Consider the following 18,854-nt stretch of genomic DNA (forward strand, 5'->3'; position numbering starts at 1 on the left):
AACTTCATCATTAAATCAGAGGTGGCAGGAACTTTTCTCTTACACTAGTCTTCTTGAGGTGGTGTGGTATGACATGAATTGGCTGAAGGCTGGCAACTTTGGTGGCCGACACCTCAGGAGTAAGTCACTGTGGCTTATTTACGTATTATAACTTTTGCACATGATTATACAGTAATCATGTGGGTGGCAGGGACAGAGATACCTCTCTACCGAAGGAGATGTAAGGAATTCCTTCCCTCCGCCAGCCTGTAGGTCACACTTGGGCAAAGTGTAACCCCTGCTTAGCTGCACCCTCCCCCCCCACCCCGTTCAGGGTCACGTGAAGGCGGTGGATGGTCATATGAGCAGCTGGTGCATATGTCAAATCCTGGTTATGTGACCACTGACGCCAGGCAGATAATCGCCGAAGAGTATTGATAATGGGGTCGCCCATCTTGTAATGAAAGCAATGACAAACCACTTCTGCAGAAAAGCTTGCCAACAACAATCATGGTCATGAGACCACGATCACCGATGTCACACGACACGGGACATAGTGATGATGATGTACAGTATATGCTTTATCTTTCTGAAGTGCAGGTTAAAGGTTGACATTGTAATAATAAAATGCTGGTGAATAAAAATAAGTGAATTTACATTCTAATAGAATTGCCCAGGTACTGTTGTCTAAAACTCCTTCCATTTTTCAATATACTGCACTTAAAGCTAAATTAGAAATGGAAATTGTATTTTCTAACATGAGTAGCTGTTGCTAAAACAGTTATGAGACAGAATTTGCAGAAAAATAATGGCTAGAAAAATAACACTGGATACTATAAATTGATTTTATCAACTGATTTCAACAATCATCCATCTGTGATTAACTTTTTCAATGTAAAATAGTAAATAGGAATGTATATTATATTGAAACACAAAACCACAGCTTGATCATATTTTAACTGATTGCACTGTTATTATGGGACAGATTTTTATGTAAATAGCCCATATCAAAGAATTATATTTAATCAAGAAACATTGAAATGATTTACTAACAAGTACAATGATCATTCAGTGATGTAATCTAAGAATGGTTGCTAATGACTTTCTACTAAGGACAACAGAAACTCAGTCAAACAAGAGAGTAGAATGAAGAATCCATCGGCATTTTATAACACACTGGTCCTTCAGCTCCAGTGTGATATAGCACCAGTAAAAACTAAGTGTAAATGAAAGTTTGCTCTGAGTTATAACTGAAGAGAAAAAATTTCTAAAAAAGTTAATTTGGATCAGCTGCAGACATCCACAAGAACTATTTAACTTTGCACAAAACCTTCAACAAACAGTAGTGGCACGTGTCTGATGGATACTGGGAGAAGATGGCGCCAACAAACAACGGGACCAAGGGCAGCGTCCTCCACGTGGTTCACAAAACAACTTTTACTTTTTTAACATCTCCTTTCTCTTTCAAATGTGATTCAGCTGCTGTTGGCGCCTGTAATCTTCACTTTGGTGGTGTGTTTTTGAGCCGATTGAGCGTCCTGGCACTTTTCTGTCTCCAAGAGGGTTTCGTGAGGCTTCGAGTAAACTGGGTGACCTCGAGGCCAAGAAACCTGGAGATGGGACACAAGCCCATGATTGACTCTATTTCTCAATGATTAAACTACCTAGGAAGATTGAAATCATCGAGGTGGGTGGGTGCTCAGTGGCGTCTAGCAGCCCCTCACTTGCTGCTGTCAGAGGAAGGAGTTTGAGTGTAATGGTCTCTCTCACTCTCCTTCTTACTTGCTGCTCCTGAAGGACGGACCCTGGTTCAAATGGTCTCGCTCTCTCTCCCCCCATTAATGCTGTCAGAGGGTGGTGCCAGAACTCTAGATCCTGGTCAAGGTTTAATCGACGCAGTGTGTGGATTGGACTCCCTGGTTCACTTTAGAATGAGTTTCTGGTTTCTGACCACTCCTTTTTCTGTTGCTATTTTGGGCAATTTCTTTTTTATCAGGGCTGCCTGCAGATAACAAACGCTTAACTAATCTGTGCTTTTTGCCTGTTTTTTTTTGTTGCTGTTCGTGCAATTTTTCTTTGTGTATTTGTAGTGGGGGAGAGAGCGGGTGATGTTGTTTTTCCTTGAACGGGTTCCATGGTTTTCTTTGTTTCGTGGCCGTCTGTGTGAAAGGCAAGTCTCAGGGTTGTATAGAGTACTGTGCAAAAGTCTCAGGCACCCTGGCTATATAGACAGGACTGTAGTCACTCACAGCTTATGTCTCAGAAGCAGAGAGGGAGAGCAAATGACTTCGGGCGGTGTGGTGCCTAGGAGGAGGTTGCTCCAGCAGTTATGTGGTCTGTGAGGCAGCCAGGGCTGGCCTCCCTTTTACCAAAGATGATTGCTAAGTTGCGGTATTCTTGTGGGAGTTTGGTGAGGTTGAGGGCTTCCTCCGTGTCCATGGATTTATGGGGCGAAGTCAACTGAGGTTGCAGGCTGATGGTCCGGCAGCTGATGACCAGGTGAGGTGAGAGCCCTGAGTGGAGAACAGGGGTTACTCAAATTGAGGGGAGCCGATCAGGAGGAATAGGATGGACTCGTGATGCTCTCCGATTGTCACAATGTGTGCTGGCAATGTCGGAACCCGTGTGGAGGAAATACAGACTCCAATGTAGAGATGGTGACCAGAATTTACTTACAATGATTCCAGCTGAACATCAGTGGCTTGATGAAGTGACACCGCGAGACGTAACATTCACAAAACTAGGACCCCACAATTAGTGCTAATTGGGCATCCACTTAAATAATACAAGTAACACCAAATCCCCAAGCCGATCAAAATAAACTTGACATATTTAGACAGAAAGCAGCAGGAGACCGCATTACACAGAGCGAGTTGCCTGAGGAAAAACACAAGGAACTCTGAACGATTAACAACTGTCATTAAGCAACAATTAACCAATTCAGGTGCTCTAGAAACCTCAGAGCTCAATGCTCCACTCCTTCCCACATAAGCCCAAAGAGTTCATTACACTGATGCTCATGCGCACAGGCCGTGTTCATGGGCTGACCATCCTGGACCTCAAGGGACGTCTGTTAATGGCCGTGATGCAGAAGGGGTGAGAGATAGGCTCAGTAGGGCATCCAAGCTGCGCACACGCACACACACGTCCAGTCCAGTCCAGAAAGCTGCCTGCTACGTCAAAATGCACCAGAGCCTCTTGTGTGAGTAGACCAGTCAGGGTATGGAGGAGGGCAGAGAGAGTGAGTCGGGTGCTGGAATAAGGAGCCGGGGAGAGCTCACCGATTGGAACGCCTCTCGTTTCTACCTGGAGGCACTGTTTTCCCAGACACAGTGGACATTTGATACATTGGTGGGTGGGTTCCCCGCAGTAGGCGCACAAGTTGTTTCTCAACTGGCACTCACGTTTATGGGGGGGTGGGGGGGGGAGATGGTTGGTTAAGGGATTGCTCCCTAAAAACATGGGTTCTGAAAGCTTTGATGTGGAAGACCTTGAGTGATGAGGCTTTCAAGGTTGGTGGGCATCTCCTGGGTAGACAACTCATTTCCTGAGCACTCCGAAAGGCCGGTGATGGTAATGGGGCAGCATTCTAGCTGCACTCCGTCGTGAGGGTGCAGAATTCCATGGTGTAATCCAGTAACGAGCTGGGGTCTTGACGCAGCTGAAGTACCCGACCTGCTTCCCACCTTTCACTCCCTCGATGCTCGAAACCCCGAGCAGCTCAGCGATGAATCCCTCACGTTCGCTGCAAATGGTGGTTTTATTGACCCATCAGCCGAGGCCCAAGTCAGACCCGGCCAAGAGAGAGAGGTGACAAAGGAAATCTTGGCTCGGCCCATAGAATACAGAGGTGGCTGGAGTTCGAAGTGTAAGACGCACCGGGACAGGAAGATGGGGCATTGGGCTGGGAACCCATCAAAGTGTTCGAGCTCAGAGGGAGGAGATGGAATGGAAGAGAGCGGTCGGCAAATGGTCAATGATTTCCTGCTGCTTCTGGATTGTGTGCCCATGTTGACGGACAACTTCCTTCAGGCGCGCAGCCTCTGCTGAGTCGATCAATGATCCACTCATCCTGTCAGGAAACGTGTGGAGGCTGAACCCAAAGGCGGAGCAGCGGTGGGCGAGCTTTAATAATCAGCTGCAAAGTAATAAGCCACGAGAGGCCATGAAACAAGATACTAAACACAACACGGCAACAAGGCACCTGATGGCAAGGAGCAACGGGTTGAAGCTGGCTGGTTCGATGAGCGAACAAGGATTGTAGATGAGAGCGGCGGTTATGCATTAAGTTGCTTTCGCATAATTGGCTGATCAGCTACTTGCATTAAGTATTTGGAGGTTAACTTGCAGGTTGAGTCAGTGATGAGGAAGGCAAATGCCATGTTAGCATTCATTTCAAGAGGTCTAGAATACAAGAGCCAGGATGTGACACTGAGGCTTTATAAGGCACTGGTCAGGCCTCACCTTAAGGATTGTGACAGTTTTGGGCCCCTCATCTTAGAAAAGACGTGCTGGCATTGGAGAGGGTCCAGAGGAGGTTCAGAAGGATGATTCCAGGAATGAAAAGGTTATCATACGAGGAACATTTGATGGCTCGGAGTCCGTACTCATTGGAATTCAGAAGGATGAGGGGGGATCTCATTGAAACCTTTTGAATATTGAAAGGTCTAGACAGAGTAGATGTGGAAAGGATGTTTCCCATGGTGGGAGAATCTAGGACATGAGGGCACAGCCTCAGGAAAGAGGGGCGCCCTTTCAAAATAGAGAACTGGAGAAATTTCTTTAGCCAAAGGGTGGTGAATTTGTGGAATTTGTTGCCACATACAGCTGTGGAGGGCAGGTTGTTGGGTGTTTTTAAGGCAGAGATTGATTGGTTCTTGATTGGACATGGCATCAAAGATTACAGGGAGAGGGCTGGAAACTGGGGTTGATGAGGAAAAAAAAAGATCCGCCTTGATGGGCCAGATGGCCTAATTCTGCTCCTATGTTTTGTGGTCTTAACAAGTAGATGTACAGGTGCACTTAATGAAGAGGACACTGAATGCATACTAGTTAAAATGGAGAAGAATAAATTCAACTGAATGCCTTGTTGAAATAGTATAGGCTTGCACTTGAAGACTAGATGGGCAACTACCACTGAACAAAATCTTTCGCCCTGTTTTGCTCTCCACAGATGCTGCTTGACCTGCTGAATATTTCCTCATTTTCTGTTTTTATTTCAAGGTCCATAAGAGCTTCTGAAGTCTGTGGAAATATATCTCAGTAAGACTAATTATAAAGAGGGGGAAGTGGAATTTTGTTAAAGTTGCTGTTTTGGGAAATATTGACTGAAATAAATGAGATCTCAACAGTCGTTCTGAAGGATCTGCAGATACTCTTCATAGATTACACTCTGCAATGACAACTGTGTCCTCGTCATAGAGTCAGAGTTTTATCGTACGGAAATAGACCCTTCGGCCCACTATGCCCGCGCGGCCATTTTTACCTGTCTACACTGATGACATCCGCCTGTATTAGGTCTGTACCCTTTATGCCTTGCTTTACTGAACGTTTCTTACACGTAGTGATTGTATTGGTTTTCATCACCTCCTCTGCCTCAGTATAAAACAAATTACGCCCCCTCCCAAACTCCCTTTAAAGCTCTTTCACTTTGAACGTCGGCCTACCATTGGAGAAAAATATGGCGATTTACTCTGTGTCCCTCATAATCTTAAATATTCTTATCAGGCCATCCCTCATTCTACAGCTCTCCAGAGAAAACAAACCCAGCTAATCCACTAACTCCTCCGGGTTTAACCTCTCCCACTCCGTGCGGGAGCTTGCTGTGTGCACAATTGGCGACAGCGTTTCCCGCCTGGAAGCACTGACAACACTTCAGAAGCTGGACAGTAGTTTGGGCAGTCCTTTTTTCACAGAGTTCTCCGTTCCCCTTTTCCATTACCTCTTCTCTTTCCTGTCCAGCTTTTCCTTGCATCTTTCCGTCCGTCCCAACATCTCTCCCATTCCTCCACTTCTGATGATGAACCAGCAGCAGCCCACCGTCCTCATTGCAACTCACTCCGATTTCCTTCCTTCCAACGCTGCCTGTCCACTTTTGAGTCCGATGAATAGGTTGCCTCATTTACCTTAAGCGATACGTGTCTATTCCCGTTTTTGAGATCTGCTCCCGTGTCCAGCGAGGTCTCGACGTCCAACGCCTTTTGAAGTAGTTAGGGCGGCACTTCCAATGTGTTCCAGCAGAGGTCTCCACACTCAGCAAACGTGAAGCGGAATCTCGGTCTGCCTGGAATTTAATTAAAACCCCCAGCGTGAAACACAGAGCTAACACGTGCGCTACGCGTTTGCTGCACACCGCCCTCATTGTACATTTGACATCTTAAGACTACAGTATTTATTGCACTTGCCATCTGTGATTGTTGCTGAAAAATGGCCAGGGCCAGACTGCACCTATGCACGGGCATTCTCCGGTGCAAAAGATATGGTAATTGCCTATGTAGAGGTAGTTGTTTCATTTAGCTGCTGATATTATCCGGCAGCTTAATCCCCTGTTTATTACGGAGTCGGGAGGCTTGGATCACGGCGCCACCTATCGCACGATAATCGCGACAGTATCGGGGAGGGGGTAGTTTCCATCGCTAAACGACTTTTTTTTAAAGATATTAAGCTGACACTGCACGTCGCTTAAAAATAAAAGCGTTAGGTGTTGCGTGCATCGCGCAACAGGGAACAACTTTATTTCCCCGCCCGTAGAAAAAGCAAACGCACGCACAGCATCAGAGGAGCAGTCTGTCCAGGAAGTGACAAACCCACTTCCCTTTCATTTCAGCCGATTGGCAGTAATGAGTGGACAGCTCCACAACAGGGAGAGGGGTTGTGGAAGGGGACGGGGCAGACGAGGCTCAGCCGGAGCTGGAGAGGAGTCGGCGGAGCCCGGAGCCTGCCGAGTGCGCGCTGCCTTTCTCCGGGTAGGTGATGTTATCAGAACGGGCGAGGCGGGTACCGGGAAGGGGCTGGGGCAAGAGCCCGCGGCTTCCCTCCCTCCCCCCGTGGAGAGGCTGAGCACGGATATTGTTACAATGTGTAAAGTCAGTCTGTGACAGCAGGAGACGGAGTGGGAGCAGCGCTCCACAACAGCTGAAAGCCTTACACCAAGGGCTCAGCATGTCCTCAGCACGGCAACTGTGAGATCAGCCCAACGCAGTTGACATCCTCCTCCGAAGAAATAGCGCTGGAGAGAAAAATATGCGTATCTATTTTATATATAGATAATATATATATTACCACCCATCAATTAGCCGATCCAGCGCTTCGCATCCTCTCAATCCCGAAAGGATGGCTGATCCTGTGGGTATTTATTTTCCTGTGATTATATCATAATTGCAAGTCCACCCGTGTCAAAAGTAATATTTTAAACAAATACATCTGAGACCGAGTAAAGAATGCAAGGCTTATTTGCATTTCGTAATGGCTTTTGTTCGATAGTTTTACTTTGATTTTTTCTTAAAGGAGATATTTTATTTTTTGGGTAAGTCTTTATTGTTCGGATGTATTGATGTGTTTTCTTTTAGTGCGAGCCTCAGTTTTTCTTGGACCGTGTGGTTTGAAGGGCGGTCGGATCTTTCCAGTCCATTTCGTGCAGATTGACAGCCCGCTCCCGGGCTGCACATGGCGAGCGCTCGGTGCACCGCTCTGCCTTCAGGAAAGCCGCGTACCCAGCAATACTCGGTGACTCGCAGAACGCCAGCTAATCCCCCAGGCGCTTTCTTCCCAATGTTTGTACATTTTTCATTCCAGCCGCGAGTGTAGCGCACTCCCTTAGAAGTTTTGTATATTTTCTTTTATTTTGCGGGGAAAAAAAATCTTGTGGTGGTTAAATCTGTGGGAGCAAAAGTAATGTGTGTTAGATCGTCGTAGCATCTGAGTACAGAACTGGTCCCTACCTCCCCTGTCTGGGTGCACAGATCATCATTACTAAAGATGACATTTGGAGTAATCGTGAATGTGCTCTTTTCTGTCGCTTATCTTTAGTATGGCTGGTACTTGCAGTTTTGATAGAACAATAAATCAGGTACTATTTCTTTTTAATAGTTGTAAGACCATAAAAAGCAGACTCCGCTGTTTGTACTGATGCTCTCAAATGCTTCTGGGATCATTTAAGCGTTGATACCATGAGATAAAATATAGATTATGCTCCGTGTAACCGTGTTGAGAAATGAAATAAGGTGTGACTCGCTGCCAAGATCAGATACTGTAGGATATTGCTAGTGCCACCGTGCAGAACTGTTTCTAGTTGGGACGATGGAATGTGTAAGGTATTTTGAGATTGATGTCACATTGTGCAGGAAGTACCTTAATGCAGACAGCTGGAGTTGTAACATTGTAACACATGGTGGTGTTTCGAATAAACACTTGATTCATTGGTTTCCTTTGTTGACACTTTCCACTGACCGCGCGTATCTAAAGATTTTATTTTGCCCACTGCGATGTTTTTAAGGTCTAATGTTTTCCACAGAATTGCCTTGGCCCATGGACCACACATAGTTTTCCACTTTGTAAGATGATGCAAGTGTCTGCATGTTTCAAATGCATTTTAAGTTAACTGACACATTTAATTGAACATGCTGTTGAAAAACTACAACTTTACGAGGGTGGGCTAGAGGATACGGAGCATTAGATTGTCATCATCCAAGATGTCCTTCCACTCACGTGTAAGCACTTCTGTCCAACAGTATTACCTATCCCCTACCACCTCGCACTTCTTCCCCTCACCCTGCCTTCTTATTCCGACCTCTCCCCCCCCCCCCCACCCTCGTCCTGAAGTGTCTCAGCCCATACAGTTGACGGTTTACTCTTTTCCATAGATACTGCCTGGCCTTCTGAGTTCCTCCAGCATTTAGTGTGTGTTTTCCCAGCAGTACTCCTCATTACCTCCATGTGACATCTTTCACATCTTCATAATACTGTAGTTCATTTTTAAAGTATGGTCACAATGTTCTAGTTTCCTCCCACAGTCCAAAGACCCACCAGCTGGTAGGTTACTTAGTCACTGTAGATTGCCCCATGATTAGGCCAGGGTGAAATCAGGGGACTGCTGATTGCCGCAGTTCGGAATGCAGAAAGGACCTATTTATTGTATCCCAATAAATTAAAAACAATTTTGACGATAAAAATTAATGTTGCTGTGCTTGAAAGAGGAATGCTTGCCGCGACTAACTTCTTGCATTAGGTGAGGGGAAATGGTATTAAGTTACATCCATTACTCCCTCAGCACCACCTGGAAATGTTACCAGATTATTTGCCCAATTTTCTTCTAGTTGGTACTCAAAGCCCCTGATGTTAGACAAAAAATTGCTTCCAACTGAGTGATTTGAAACATTGTCTTATGGTGGCAACAATCTTAATATTAGCAACCTTTGAAGCAGCAAAACCTTTCCTCAAGTGATTCATGAAACATTGATGAGAGTGAAAGAACTCTCATGTGTGCAATGCGTTTATAAACTTGGCATACCTCACTTATTCAGGCAATGTGAAATATTTGTCAAAGATGCTTGCTGTGATAACGCAGTCAGTTCTCATATGGGAAAGCATACAGATATCAATGATCCCCTATTTTGAAAATGGATAAATATTGATTAGTTTATTGGGACAACCCTATACTTTAAGAGAAATCTTCTATGGGGAGATGATATCTTAGTTTCCCTGTCATATTGAGGGATCAAATCAGTACTAGCATCTTGTAGATCAGGCTCAATTTGACTTTTCTTTTGGAGCAGTGAATAGCTTTAACTTGGGAGAAGCACCGATTATTTTTTACCTTTTGATATAGTAAGGCCAATCTATCTGGACATTAATCTAATGAAGTGGACAGAGAGTGGTGAGTCTGTGGAATTTGTTGCCACAGGCGGCTGTGGAGGCTGGGCCTTTAGGTGTATTTAAAGTGAAGGTTTATAGATTCCTGAGCAGACAGGGTGTGAAAGTTATGGGGGGAAGGCAGGAGAATGGTGCTGAGAGGGAAATGCGTCAGCCATGATGAAATGGTAGAGCAGACTCGATGGGCCGAATGACCTAATTGTGCTCTTTAAGTCTTTATAGTTTTACAGTTATCCATTAATGATTTCTCCAGTAACATTATGTGTGAAATGCACAGCAGAACAACTTTTATGTTTTTAAATTCACTCGTATAAGTGTAGTCCCAATGCTGTGGAACAACATTGGAGAAATTAGCATTAAGAAGGAAAAACTTACACCACTATAATATCTTTCAAATCACTCAGGAAATATAGTTTCTATTCTTTAAAAATATTTTCAAACTAGTAATATTAAAATATTATTGATGGCAATCACATTATGGAACACAGAAATAAGCACTCCGCCTGAAGGTATTGTGACTGTTGTGCACACTTTTAGTTCTTGATAGGCATTAACAATGTTTTTGCTGTACCTTTGCCAATGACAGCCCGAAGTAAACAGATACTCAGTAGTTTGATCAAAGTTGGTATGTGCCACCCACAGAGCTGACCTTGCTGTAGATGGCTGTGCTCTATAAAGGGCAAGGTTAGCATCTATTTTATAAGGGCTCTAAAGTATTTGGTATGCACTATTTAGGCCAGTTCTTCATCTGGCTTGGTGATTACTGTTGAGTTATGAGTGCACATTTTACTCCCAGCAAAATAAAATGAAACAAATAAAAAATTCTAAGTATTAATTTTAAAGTACTTGCAATAACTTTAAACATTGCAATTGTGTTAACTTGCAAATGTTGAAACAGAAAATTCTGGAACAACTTGGCAGGGCAAACAGTTTAATGGTTTTTTGACCTGAAACATCAATTCTCTTTCTATCTTCTCAAGTGCTGCCTGAACTGCTGAGTGTTTCTGACATTATCCAGTTTTTAAAATTTTCATTTGCATTACAAATAAGTGAAATACAGATGTTCAGAACTGTACAGGTAAAAGCCTTAGGCACATGTATATAGCTAGATTGCCTAGGAATTTTGCATAGTACTGTAGTAATTTTATGTATTATATTGTACTGTTGCTGCTGCAAAAAAACAAATTTCATAACATATGTGAGTGACGATAAACCTAATTTTGATGTAGGTCTCTATTGTGGACTGAGAATGGGAAGTGGGTAGGAAGAGGGGAATCATGGTTGGGAAAAGGGGAAGGGAGAGAGGAGGGAGCAGGGAGACATTTTGTAATGATCAATAAACCAATTGTTTGGAAACCTTGCCTGGTATCTCAGGGCTGGGTGTGTCTACCCACACCACCCTGCACCAGACCAGGCCCTACTTCCCTGCCACTTGTCCCACACTCCACCATCCTCACCATTCCCAATATCCTTTGCTGCTGCCAGATTTACAATCTTGCTCTCTGCTCCATGATAGCAAATACAGTACTATGCAAAGGTCTTGCGCTCCCTAACTCTATATGCCTAAGAATTTTACATGGTACTTTTGATCTGATCCTGGAGAAGATGCTTTATAAAATAAATTTTTCCTCAGCCCATTAGCTATAACTATATAGCCAATATACCCCCGGTGCTGGTGAAATTGAAATGAATTGGTGATGTCATTTTGTCTTTTGGAATTGTTGATTGGACGTGAGCTGAATTGCAATTTCCATAAGAACAAAAGTAATCTGCATACTTCAGAAAAGATTGTTAACAGAAGAAAGGCAAATAAAAACAAAAAGAAAAAGATCATTTCACAGAATTTGGAGCAATAGAATCAGATTTCAAAGTTGAGCTTCAGTGGAAAAACCCAGATATAAAAACCAAAGCAACTATTGCCAATCAGCAAGGATATCATTGTTCAAAAGTTCATTGTCTCATGTAAGTTAGTGGCAATGTTTCATTTTTTATGAAGATTATATTTAAGAGTGTTTATTTCCTTAGGATGGAGAATGACAGGAAGAGCAGTTTTAATCCCATTGGCATTACATGTAAAAGAAATATAAAAATGTTGCAGATTCAAATTATTCGTCCATGCGTGGTGTTTAATTATCATGAGTTTCCAAATGCAACTACTTCAAAGATGATTTGTATGAAGGCTACATGTATTACTGATTGTAGTGTTACTTAAAAAAGGTAGAATTGAAACATAATAGTTATTGTGGTCACAGTGTTATTTTGGAATTTCTTACCAGGCAGTGACATACAGTAAGTTGATGGCAACAATAGTAAGCATTAAATTTGGATTAGTTTCAGGTTATTAATAGAAGTTTAAAACATTTGTGGGAACACTAATAAGACTGGATAACTTAATTTTTGATGGATTTGCTTTTAACACATACCTAATGTCTTCCCACACAACTGCTAAGTCCCACATATTGATGTGCAAAAGTGGTGCATGATAACAAGATTTCAATCATGGCACGTCGTCAGAATTGTTAGCAACTCTTATTCTCTTGATTTTTTTTAAAACTTTGTAATCTCTCATTTGTTTTACTGATTTTTGTTTCTGGTATTTTATGAGATTATAGGTCGGTGCAGTAGCATAATGGTTTGCACAACCCTTTACAGTACAGGTGGCTCGGGTTCAATTCCCACCACCACCTGTAAGGAGTCTGTATGTACTCCCCGTGACTCTGTGGTTTCCCTCCAAAGGTTCAAAGGCCCATTTATTATCCACATACAGCTCTGAAACTCGTCTTCTCCAGATGGCCATGAAATAAAGAAAGAACATAAAAGTCATTCAGAGAGAAACATAATTCCCCCCCCCCACACACACACACACACAAAAGGACAGGAACATCAACCCCCAAGAACAAAAAGCTAAGAGAACACCAACCCCCAAACACCGTCCCCTTGCATAACAAAATGGATAAGGAAGAGGTGATGGAAACACAGAATATAAAACCATAACTCTGAGAAAGTCCACGGTCCTTAAACAGAATAGCCCAATCCATAAATGCAGAATTACAATACCATCCTGCGATATCACCAACATTCATTGAAAGAGAGGGTCACCACACGAGGCAGAGTCCAAAGCCCCCCAGAGTTCAAAGACATGCCAGTTGGTGGGTTAAGTGGACATTGTAATTTGTTCTGTGATGAGGCTATGATTAAATCGGGGGATTGCAGGGCGGCATGGTTCGAAAGGCTGTAAGAACCACTCTCAGACTGAATTGCAGTCCCATAGTCCACCCCCACCTTTTGTTTTCACCCTGATCATCAAAAATCAATCTCTGGCCATCTCCCACAATAGATGCACAAGTATGAAACACATTTTGTAATTAAATAGAAACTATGAAGTTCCAAAAGGTGGTTATTAATCCACCATCTTATTCGATGTCATAAATCTGGAGGAGCAATAATCAATCAGTAATACCAACTAACTTAATGGCATTGATGTGCTTTCTCAGTTTGTTTCTAGTCTGCCAGTAAAATGAAAATTTGTGCTACTTTTTGTCCGGTCAATGCGTGATGTTCAGAAAGAGGGATTATTGATTGGATATGCAATTAGTACTGAGAAATGTTCTATAGTTGATTTACCACAAAGTCAACACGGAACACATTTTATAAATCTGTGTGGTATGGATCTTGTATACAGAAAGCATTTTAAGTTCTGTCACAGATTACTAATGGAAAATGTTTATTTTTTCCCCAAGCTTCAGAATGGTTTCCGTAGTGGGGTTTATTGTGAAGTATAATCTCCGTTTCCCATGCAGTCAGGTGGAACAGGGGTGAGAGTTGTGTTTATTCTCTGAGAGTCCATGGTTGATTGAAGCGGTAATTTGAGATTTGCTATTTGGTAGTATCTGCGTTTTTTACGCTGTAATAACATGACTTGCTGGTCATCAATTCACAACGGTCTGCCAGTGAGAAATTTATTTCAGAGCAAAGTGGCCCTGAGATTAAAACAATTAGCAAGGAGCTGATGCAGAGAGCACAATGGAGAGTTTTATATTGCCACTTTTTAGTTTGCCAGCTACCAAAAGATAAGAGCTGAAGAAAAGCAATAGTAAACGGCCTTTAGTCTCATATAATGCTGTTTTCCTTGTGAAAAATATTTAAACTGAATTGCCTTGTGATAAGTTCACTGGGAAAAAATATAAAGGCCACATTTTATTGGGGTTGACAATGTCACGTTGCAAAGATTTTTAATGTGCCAGTCTTCTAAAGGATCAGTAACATCCATTGTGAACTGTCTCAGAAGACTCGCTGTCTGTTCCCTTTCAGAGCTCATTGTGATGAATAGCATGATATCACAGAGCGCACTACAGAATTACTTTCAATAATTTTGATTTCAATAAAATGTAATATTCCTAAAACGATAGTTGTAAGATTTCATGGCAATACTAAAATCCAACCAGTAGCCAGCATAGTTGTGCTGAGTTTTCTACAAGGTCCTGGGACTGAGTCGGTCTGATGTATAATGTCATTCCTTTGACGAAAGAACATTTAAGGAATTATCAAGGTCAAGAGCAGAAGGAGTGGGTTGCTCAAACCTCTGAATCACTGAAGTACTGAACATGCTTTTCTTTCAAAGTGTGTTATTTATCAGTTATTGAGAACTCAAAGCGTAATGGATTAATAAAAATAGTACTTTTTCTTGAAGAGCTACTGTAAGGGGGGCATTTATTGCTCATCCTTAATCAGCTCTGTGTAGATGCTGGGAAGTTGCCATTTTGAAACTCAGCAGTGTTTATTGACATTAAGTATCTCCTGCAGACACAGTCTCCAGATGAAGGACTTAAGCTCGAAACATCACCTGTGTATTCCCCTCCTTAAATGCTGCCTGATGTGCTGAGTTCCTCCAGCATTTTTTTTTTTTTTTGCAGATTTCCCAAGGATCCCTTGTATTTAGATTTATGGTCCGTGGATCAAGTTGGGAGCTTGGGATGTCTCCATTCCACTCATTGGCAATTGCCATCCCAGCAACTCTATGTGATCTTCTGCTGTCCACTTTCTGGGAATCCCCATGAAGACTCATCACCTTGAAAGGGATGGAGGAAGCACATGGGGACCAGGAGAAGCACTAGAACGTAGAACAATGCGGCAGGAACAAGCCCCTCGGCCCACAATGTTGTGCCAAGCTAATTGAGGTAATAACACCTAATCACACTAAACCTTTCGGCCTGCAAATGACCCATATCCCTCCAATCTCTGCAAATTCGTGTACCCATTGAAGAACCTCTTAAATACCTCCTATCATATCTTCCTCCACCTACATCCCTGGCCATGCATTCCAAGCACCCACAGCGAACTGTAGAAAGAAAAGCTTGCCCGACACACTTCCTTTGAGTTTCACCCGTTCATTTAAACGCATGCCCTCTAGTATTAGACATTTTGACCCAGGGAAATAGCTCTCTATTCATCTCATGATCTTAGAAACTTAATTCAGGTCTCCTCTCAATCTCTCCTATTCCATGAACTACATCCTAGGACGCGCTGGGACACATCACCAGTGATGTAATGTAGCAGAGTAAACAGCCCTTGTTTGGTCAACCTCTCCTTTTAAGAGATACCCTCTAATCCAGGCAGCATCCCAGTAAACTTCCTCTGCACCCTCTCAAAAACCTTGACACCCTCCCAGGCCACTCGCATCAGTGGACTGAGTGCAGTACTCCAGATGTGGCCTAGCCCAAGTTTCATAAAGCTGCAGCATAACTTTCTAACTCTTGAAATTAATGCCCGATCTAATGAAGGTAAGCACGCCGTATGTCATCTTAACCAATAAAATACCAATAAGGTTCAACATCGCCACTCCTGCTGACGGATTTATTCACAGGCGCCATTAGTCTGTATCCCAGAGCAATTATGGAAGTGGCCCAGAATGAAGTAACTTCCAACATTGTTTGAACTCTGGAGTAGTTTCAATAGGGTAGAGGTCAGCTTATGTAACCACACTAATGAGAAAAGGAGATAAAGAAAAAAAAATGAAGTTATAAACTTATTATCCTGATGTTGGTGAGAGGGAAGAGCAAAAAAATTGGACAAAGCAAATGTAGATTCCTAAATCTTGACAAATCTTTTGGAATGCTTGAGGCAGAATGGATGAGGGAGAAACCGTGGGTGTAGTTTTTCAGTAACAAGGTTTTTTTTAGTAAAGTTGTTCTTGAAAGGCTAGTGTGGGAAGTAAAAGTTGAGTTGGATATTTGTGGGTGAGGTACTGACGTGACAGAGAACTGGTGGACAAACAGAAGGATTGAGTGAGACCTTTTTTGAGTGGCAGGCAGTGATTATGGGGGGACCAAGGAGATCAGAGCTGGGACCAAGCTATTGATGTATTAATGATTTGGCTGAGCAAATCCAATATAGTATCTCCTGGTTCACCAACAGCACAAAGCTGGGTGAGAACGTGAGCTCTGAAGAGGCTCCAGTGTGATAATGAAGGGTTGAGTAAATGGGCCAAGACAAGAAGTGCAGTACAGTCTTGATAAGTGTGAGATTATCCGTATAGGCAAGGGGTTCCCAACCTCTTTTATGCCCTGGAACCCTACCATTAGCTGAAGGGTGTGTGGACCCGAGCTTGGGAACCCCTGATACTGGTGGCAACAAGAGGAAGGATCTTCTGATGGAGGAAAGACATTGGGGAGGTTAATTTCCAAGCGTCACACCATTGAGGATAAGGAATAAGCCGTTTGAGATTGAGATGTGGAGACATTTCTTCTCTGGTGAACCTTTAGAATTGTCTACACAGAAAGATGTTGCAGCCAAATCATTACATGTGCTCAAGAAGGAGTTAGATGTTATTCTGAAGCTAAGGAGATCAAGGATAAAACCGGGAATGCGATACTGATCAGACATGATTGTATTGAATGCTGGATCAAGCCCAGAGGCACAAATGACTATTTGTCTCACTGTCAATGTTTAATGGGCAATGGGCTCTCACTATGTAATATTGGTATGGTATTTGTGAGAATTGATCTCTCTTGTAACAAAGGTATAGTACTCATGTCTATCATGTAACACTGTGAACAATACTGTTGGCCAAAGATATGGTTTTTGGTAACTCTGGAGTATGGTATGGTTGGGCATCGATCTGTCATATAACACTAGGGTACAGCCCTGATGGGCAGAGCTTTTTCACTGTGAACACAAGAGATGCTTTGAAAATCCAGAGTAACATGCACAAGGCGCTTGAAGAACTCAGCATGGGTCATGATGAAGGGTCCCGGCCCAAAATGTCGACTCTTTATTCCTCTCTGTAGATGCTGCCAGATCTGCTGAGTTCCTCAAGTATTTTATGTGCATTACTCCTGTATAACCTGAGTACAGATCTGTCACTGTGTGACTTCAAGGTATAGTGGGTCTTTCACAAGGTAACGACTGAGGTACGTTGCTGACCACGTGTTGTTACCGTGTAACTCTGGCATACAGTACGGGTGGCCACAGCTCAGTTCCTGGATAACACTATGTACAGTATGAATGGGCACTGGTCTGTCATTGGGTGACATTGAGGTACATTGCTGATGCACACTGATCTCTCACTGTTTGTCACTGATGATCTTGGGCCAATTCAGGGTTCAGTATTGGCAGGCTCAAGTCTGTTACCATAAAGCAAACAATTACAGTGGATACAGGTCTCTCACCGAGTGACAGTAGGCTAGGGTGAAGGTCACAGGTCACAGGTCTTTTCCTGGTGAGGACTGAACTGTCACTGTTATACAGGGATATGTTACCAGCAGCACATCTGTGTTACTGTAATACCAAGCATATACTAATGAGCAAAGGTTTCTTGTTAGAACTAACCCAAATTTCGGTGACCACGTCTGCACAGTGGTATAGACATAATGGGCTGTAAGATTCTTTGAACTGCCTTCCATGCCTGGGCATTCTTTCCAGGCCTTCTTATCTGTGGAGACACAAATGTGTTCATAAGATATATGAATAGAATTAGGCCACTTGGCCCATTAAGTCTGCTCCTCTGCCATTCCATCATGGCTGATTTATGATCCCTCTCAATCCCATGCTCCTGCCTTCCCCCATGACCTTTGATGCCCTGACTAATCAAGAAGCTATCAACCACTGCTTTAAATATACCCAATGACCTGGCCTCCACATCCATGTGTGACAATGAATTCCACAGATTCATTACTCTTTGGCTAAAGAAGTTCCTCCTCTTCTCTATTTTACACGGACATTCCTCTAATCTGAGGCTGTGTCCCAGTATAGGAAACATCCTCCCCACATTCACTCTATCCAGACTTTACAATATTCAATAGGTTTCAATGAGATTTCCCCTGATTCTTCTAAACTCCAGTGAGTATGGGCCCAGAGCCATCAAGCACTCCTCATTAACCCTTTGATTCCCAGAATAATTCTTGTGAACTTCCTCTGGACCCTCTCCAATACCAGGACATCCTTTCTTAGATAAGGGGCCCAAAACTGCTCACAATACTCCAAGTGCAGTCTGACCAATGTCTTGTACATCCTCAGTATCACCTCCTTGTCTTTATATTCTGGTCCTCTCAAAATAAATGGCTAACATTGTATTTGCCTTCCTTACACACGGACTCAGTCTGCAAGTTCACCTTCAGGGACTCCTGCACGAGGACTCCTAATTCCCTTTGCACCTCGAATTTTTGAATTTTCTCCCCATTTGGAAAATAGTCATCACCTTTATTCATTTTTCCAAAGTGCATGGCCATACACTTCCCTGCACTGTGTTCTGCCACTTCTTTGCCCATTCTCCCAATCTGTCCAAGTCCTTCTGCAGACTCACTGCTTTCTTAACACTACCTGCCCTACACCTATTACGAACAAGCTGGATGAACTCAGCAGGTCGGGCAGCATCCATTGAAACCAGACTTCAATGGATGCTGCCCGACCTGCTGAGTTCATCCAGCTTGTTTGTACGTGTTGATTTGACCACAGCATCTGCAGTGTACTTTGTGTTTACTGCCCTACACCTATCTTCTTATCATCCA

At 43.2% G+C, this 18,854-nt stretch overlaps 1 protein-coding gene and 1 long non-coding RNA gene across 5 annotated transcripts in view; one reads left to right on the forward strand and one right to left on the reverse strand.

Moving 5' to 3' along the window:
• LOC140715101 (uncharacterized) overlaps positions 1-6,251 on the reverse strand; it is a 28,957-nt gene extending 22,706 nt beyond the window's left edge. Inside the window, exon 1 of the long non-coding RNA XR_012096059.1 lies at positions 5,921-6,251. This is a non-coding gene — a long non-coding RNA (uncharacterized lncRNA). The remainder of the gene's footprint in view (positions 1-5,920) is intronic.
• Positions 6,252-6,444: 193 nt separating this feature from the next.
• Positions 6,445-18,854, forward strand: part of fam53b (family with sequence similarity 53 member B) — a 127,401-nt gene continuing 114,991 nt past the window's right edge. The window contains exons 1-2 of one of the 4 annotated variants that reach the window (XM_073027621.1): positions 6,743-6,944; positions 14,763-15,026. The gene's annotated coding sequence lies outside the window, so the exon portion shown is untranslated. Of the gene's footprint in view, positions 6,461-6,742; positions 6,945-7,082; positions 7,324-14,762; positions 15,027-18,854 lie in introns of those variants that run through there. The other 3 variants (XM_073027622.1, XM_073027619.1, XM_073027620.1) reach the window with 3 other exon arrangements.

This window comes from Hemitrygon akajei, chromosome 23, assembly GCF_048418815.1.
Source record: "Hemitrygon akajei chromosome 23, sHemAka1.3, whole genome shotgun sequence".
Classification (NCBI taxonomy): domain Eukaryota; kingdom Metazoa; phylum Chordata; class Chondrichthyes; order Myliobatiformes; family Dasyatidae; genus Hemitrygon; species Hemitrygon akajei.